Source organism: Pygocentrus nattereri, chromosome 6 (genome assembly GCF_015220715.1).
Source record: "Pygocentrus nattereri isolate fPygNat1 chromosome 6, fPygNat1.pri, whole genome shotgun sequence".
NCBI classification, from domain to species: Eukaryota; Metazoa; Chordata; class Actinopteri; order Characiformes; family Serrasalmidae; genus Pygocentrus; species Pygocentrus nattereri.
The window spans coordinates 28,169,542-28,176,270 of NC_051216.1; positions in this window are offsets into that span (position 1 = coordinate 28,169,542).

Sequence of the window (6,729 nt, forward strand, 5' to 3'; positions counted from 1 at the left end):
GTGATTACTTCCAGTTTAAGCGTTAGCAGGGTAAAACTAACTTCCGCTGAGAACAGAAAGTGAATGGAAGCACTGATTTAACTTTAAACATAGTTAAACAGCAGTCTCTCCGTTGTTGTACAACATGTCAGCGATTTCTGTAATATTTCTGTTTTCAAAAGAAATAAAAGCTCTTCTGTGTAGCATGAATTTGGTAGATGTTGTCTGGCTGTAGCTAGCTGGCTATGCTAGAAGCCATTTCTAACTGTAACTGTATTCCCAAACAAGGAAGCTAGCGTTCATTAGCTGAACCGGTTCTGTGACACATTTAGCTACAGGATGCCAGAGACCTCTGTGACTTAAACGCAAACCAAAACTTTTACATTTAAAGTCTGTTTGACAGACATCTTTAAACTCTCTTTAAGCTTATGGTAGGCTAGCAGGCTGGAGGACCATTAACCGTTTGAGGACCACTAGCTTCTTATGAGTAAAGAGTATGAGTTCTACTTATGAGTACTATAAAGCTAGCTGGCTAGCTATGATAGCGATCTGCCAAACAGCATTATTCTTATAGTTTAATGGCAATTTTTGAAGCAGTACTTGGCATAACATCCAGCTTTCACTGCGCAATCAAAAACGCGACTCCTAGCTAGATAACTGGTATGTTAGCTCGCGGTTATGCTGTGACATTTGAAAGAAGCAGAAAGTTGCTTTATGTTACTCAGGCAGTCTAGTTTGGTTGGCAATAGCTTCTAGCCAACATAGCTAGCTTAATATACACAGAGTCTATAAAATTCATGCTACATATAAAAGTTCTTCTTTTGGAAACAGAATATTACAGAAATTGCTGGTCTGTTGTACAAAGACACGGGCTGTTTGCTGTGAGCAGCTGCAGCAGACTGCAGTGAAAACACGGCTAACCCACACATACAGCATTTTAGCTCTGTTTAAAGTTAAGTGCTTCCGTCCACTTCTTATTCCCGCTGTTTGTGCAGGAAAACTACAATGTTTGAGCATTATACTTCACTACTAATACATTGTCATCGCTTCTGCGGAAGTTAACATGGAGAGGAAATGAGTTTTACCCTGCTATTGCTTAGGTTAGCTTGTTTTTGTTATTGTGAGCTTCGCAGAAATCTTTGAGAAAAAAACATTCTGTGGCTTCTTCAGCTCAGCTCAGCTCATGTTTATCACGCACAGTCATGAATGCTATTCCACTCACATAAGCCATTTTTTGCTGTCCTAACCCACTTGGTGTATGTTTATTAGTGGATATTTGTTTTTGTGGTCGTTTGTTGTGGTTTATTTGTTTGTGTATCGGGGTGGATGTGTGTGCCTAAATGTTTTCCAGCTGTAGCAGGTAAGTCTCTCACCATTCATAGTGTTCCCACGATCCATCCACATCAACTGGGCCAAAGGGTGGAGACAAGCATGCACACCTGCGCACACACAAACACGAACACCTGCACACGTTCATACTCACACATGACACAGCGGTTGTTTGTGCGCTGGCAGAATAGGTGAGGTATGAGTGGATCCTGGCGGAGCCACGCCCCTTCCTGCTGCTGATGCTAACTTCTGGGAAAGACAACAAAGAGCAGAGAGAAAAAACAGGGCAAAGCAGGGAGAGAGAGCATGAGCTCACCTTCTGAATCCCTGCCAAACGGACACTGACTCATCCCACACAGGACCTGCGCAGGTGTGTGTGTGTCTCTGGAGGTCTCTTTGTACCTGTCTGTGGAGGATTTGACTTGTCTCTGTGTTATTGCCGTGCCTCACTTCAGAAGCACTGTGTCTTTATAAAAGGCTCAGCCCCCCTCAGTAACTTAGTTTGACCCCTCTGAAGCTCTCTCTCTGGTTGTGTGTGTGTGTGTGTGTGTGTGTGTGTGTGTGTGTGTGTGTGTGTGTGTGTGTGTGTGTGTGTGTGTGAGTGGGGGGGGGGGTGTCGTGTCAAGGTGAGGCAGAGGACAGAGAACATGTTACCTCAGGCCGAGAGAGAGAGAGAGAGAGAGAGAGAGAGAGAGAGAGAGAGAGAGAAATTGTCACTTTTGGAATAAAAACTTGTATCTACATTTTTGTTATTTTTATGTTTTTACATAATTCAAAAATACCAGCTTTACATTTCATGAAAAATATGTGCCCATTAACAATGCATTCAAAAATGGAATTTAGTTCATTTTCAGTGAAGCTAGTTTAAAAAGGGATTCCACCAAATGTTCAACATATTTCTGCATAATTCATTCGATAAGATAAATACTCATTCAAAGTGGTTTCCTTTGAAAAGCTCAGTTCTAGACCAACTAAATCTTACAACCCCTGGTCACAACAACTTTTCTGTGTATCTGTCTGTGGCTATTTTGTATATTTTCCCTCTTGTTACATCATGTGCAGGTCACTGATTGATGAACTGTGTGATTTCTATGAAAAGTACAGCATGATTAACTTTTCTCGTGGTTTTAAATCAGAGAGATAGGTTAGCTTTTTGTATTTCAGTGTGCAGTCCTTCTGCCTCAGTCAGCGCAACAACACCCAGCATCTCACACACTTTCATCTCCATCCCAGTCTACATTCAGTCACCTCACTTCATCCCAACCATTATTCATCATTCATTTTCATACGCTTCATAAAAAGAGCTAGAAGTTATAGGTAGCTGCATGAGAGCTGTAATCCACCACTCTATTCAAATTCAGCTTTAATGTAATTGAGGCTTCATGGTAAAAATGATTGAGGTCTGAATTTTTGACCCTTTGAACTTATAACCGGCTAGAAGAACAATAATGCCATTGGAACTGTAGATTTCTGTGAATGCTGACTGCCTTCTTTTTATATTAAATCTACAAAAGATGTAGTTGCATTAGAATCAATAAAGATGAAAACATTAAAGTTGCAGTTAAATAGAATTCTTTTCATGCTGTGTTTTGACAGCTGTTTAATATGATATTCAGGGTCAGCACTCTTCTCTTTCTGGAGTGCAGCTGATTATTATTTGTTCCTCAAGCCACTATTGCGCTCACACAGACACTGCAAATCCTCTACTTACCTCCGTCAAGGGGGACAGAGCGCCTACTGAGGTGAAGCCACATATTTCCAGTAAGGTGTGTGTGTCTGTGTGTGCATGCATGTATGTTTGTGTGTGTTTGTGCACCCCAGGGACATAGCTGTCTCCATGGTGATGATGTGGCTTCTGAGCAGCAGGAACAGTGAATAAGTGAGGCAGGCCACACACACACATACAGTCCTCTTCCACTTCAGCTTCACTCCATCACCATGTGCTGCACACGCACATACTGCCACTCTAGTTTAATAAATTCAAGCTCTCTCTAATTTCAGGAAACATCCCATTTCCTCGTGTCTCCTCCTCTGCTGACAGCTCCTGAATCCCCAGAGGGAAGAGATCCCAGCTCTCTGTCTCTCTCTCATTGTCTCTCTCTCTCTCTGTCTCTCTCTCACACACACACACACATCTGCACAGCTCACATCGGTCTGAGCACACACTTCATGCTCCACAATGCCGGTTCCAAATTCTGGTCCTAAACATCCCAATTCCTGCATCTTTGGTGTTCCTGACTGATGCAGCTCATCATAATTAATCAGCCTTTCCTCAGTTGAAGTGGGTGTGTTCAACTATAAAAACAATAAAATATTGTTACTGTCCCAAAGAAATGTGTATCTCCAAAACAGTAACTTTGTAAGAGAAGGCAAAAATATTCTTAACTTTTAATCTATGTTAATATTTTAATATTAATATTTTAAGTTAGTATTTTATTCACATTAACGTTGGAGCATTTCTATTGGTTCATTTATCATCATTCATCTCTTGGCTCATTTATCTTTTCACAAGGTAAAGGAAAGTTATGATATTAAAACTTTTCTATTTTTTGCTTCAGAATGTGCCAAATGTTTTCAGTGGCTGGTAGGTCTGGACTGCAGGCAGGCCTGTTTAGCATCTGGCTCTTTTTGCTTTTGTAATACATGCATTACAATACAAGAATGTGCTGTGGCCTTCCCTGAAAAAAATTCTCGTCTGGTTGGCAGCATATGCTGCTCCAAAACCTTTATATATATCGTTCAGCATTAATGATGCCTTCACAGATGTGTTGTCACCCATGCAAAGTACACTAATGCACTCCAATACCAGGCTGGATGGTCCCTCTCAACTTTAACCCGGAGGATGCAGCATCTATTATTTCCAAAAAGAATTTCACATTTTGACTCGTTGGACTACAGGACACTATTCCACTTTGCCTTAGTCCCTCTTAAATGAGCTCAGGCCCAGAGAAGGCGGTGGTGTTTCTAGATTCTCTTTATAAATGGTTTCTTCTTTGCATGAGAGTTTTTACTTGCATTTGTGGATGAGGTGATGAACTGTGTTCACACAGTGGATTGCAGTGGATTGCAGTGATTTCCACTACAGAATCATGTCTGTTTTTAAGGCAGTGCCACCTGAGGGCCGGGATATCACTGCCAGCAAATATTGGTTTTTGGTCTTGTCCCTTGCATACAGACATTTCTCTTCATCTTCTGAATGTTTTTAATGATGATGCACTGTAGACGATGAGTTTATTGCTATTTACATTGCCTGCACAGTCTTTCACATAGTGGTGAACACCCCCCCCCCCAGTTTTTTATTAGCATTAGCCTTTTTTGCACTAAAATACATTTCCCAGTTTCAACATTTGATATGTTGCCATTATACTATTTTCAATTAAATGTAGAGTTTAAATAATTTGCCCATCATTGTATATTTTTACCTACATTTTGTCCCAACCTTTTTGGAAATGAGGTTGTAATTTTGGGTGCATAAAAGCTAAAAGCAGCTTCCTCTTTTATTTACATTTTGTGCTTGGGACAAAATCGTTAGCTTGACGTTCGAAGATACTGTTATGAGGCAGACTTGTCTTTTTAAAATCAATCAAGTAAAAGAAGTTTAAATTATACTTTCATTCTCAGGTTGTCAGAAAACTGTTGCCAGTACAAGACCAAGAGGGTCATTTTTTCATGTTTGAGTGAGACCTCATGCTGCTGTATTGTGTATTAGTTACAATTTGTCTGTGCTCTTTATGTGTAAGAACAGCACACAACAATGTTCCAAATAAGAAAACAAAGCTTTTACCACCGTCCATCATACTTTTAAAGCAGCAGGATAGACGATCACCTTTACAGGTGCATCTGCAGCAACACTGGCTTTACCACTGCCTTTTCTCTATTTCAGTATGCTTTATCACACTCGAGCACAATGCAGGAAGACTGGTAAAATCAACTATTCCATGGGCAACATCATCTGCCACACAGTAGATGATGTGCATAAGTGAGATGGAGTGAGCAGTCTGAAAGATTTCTTTGTGCTGTTAGTTATTTATCTTCTGTCCTTCTCCAGATATTGTAAATGACTGCCCTGAGTGGCTACAGGGCCAATCCAATCACCCCTTACCTTTTAGTATTTAATAGGATCAATTAGTGTGCTTAATTGGCCCAAAAGAGCAACTTGCACTGGAGGAGACATGATGAATGATGGGACTTGTTGGCACATTCAGAAAAACCTTTTCCCTCGTGGACTGTCTCACAAACTCCTACTGAAGAGCTAATGAATGTTATTTAATCTGCTGTATTAAACCCCTTTTAAGCACATTGAGCCACTGTTTCACTTACAGGCACAGACAGACTTTTGCAGTTGGCACTCACATAGACAACTGTGTAATTTAATAAGACACAGGGATGAGAAAAGTCAGGGCTTATGCAGCTTCTGCATTTTATTGCTGTGCCACTTCACTCCAAACCTTTTTTTCTCCAAAATGTTCACATAGAAGAAAGAGATAACATTCTTAAATTTACTGTGAGTTAACATTTTTGCTGCTAGTAATTCTTTAGTGGTTTTGCTAACACATCCATCCTTAAGGGCAGCTGTTGTTTGCAAATAAAATAGAGAAGCAAACAAAAAAAATAGAACTAAATATGCACTATATGCCCAAATATATGTAGACCCCTGCTCAGAAAGGTATTTTCCCTCTTTTATTGCAGTAACAGCCTCTGCTCTTCTGTGAAGGCTTTACACTCAATGGTGGAACATTGCTATGAGGATTTGATTGCGTTCAGCCACAAAAGCATCAGATCCTGATGTTGGAGTTCTGGATCACAAACATCACTCCAACTCATCCTAAAGGTCTTCAGTGGTGCTCCATCAATCCAGAGAGCTATGTTCACTCATCAATTATCAGTCACAGTTGAATTCTTCTCAAGGCATGATCAGTAATGGTGAGTGCAGTTAAATTTATGAGATCTGATTTGAAAAGCACATTTCAGCTGCCTTGAAGCTTACAGCTAACCTAAATAACCAGTATAGCGTATGTAATATGTGACACAGCTTATTGATATAGCTTATTGCTACTTAAGATTTAAAGTATACATGCAATAAGATTCAGTGATGGATCTGGAGCAGTAGAATCTACCAAGGCTGTAAAAAGTTATTATTTTCCAAATAAAGTTGATCATATAAACTATACATGCTGCTTGCTGTTGTTTGGCTTTTTTTTGATATTCGTTTATTGGACAATGGGCTTTATGTATAGCTAACTAACAGAGAACACATTTCTGTATATTTTAATGCATTACTGTGTATTTGCTGGGAACAAAAAACAATAAAATGTGTTTTCTCAGCAATACTCAGCAAATAAATAGTAATTATGATGTAAATTTAGAGAAAAATGCCACATTTAAGTTCCCTTCTGAGGGTGTGATAACTTACTTTCATTC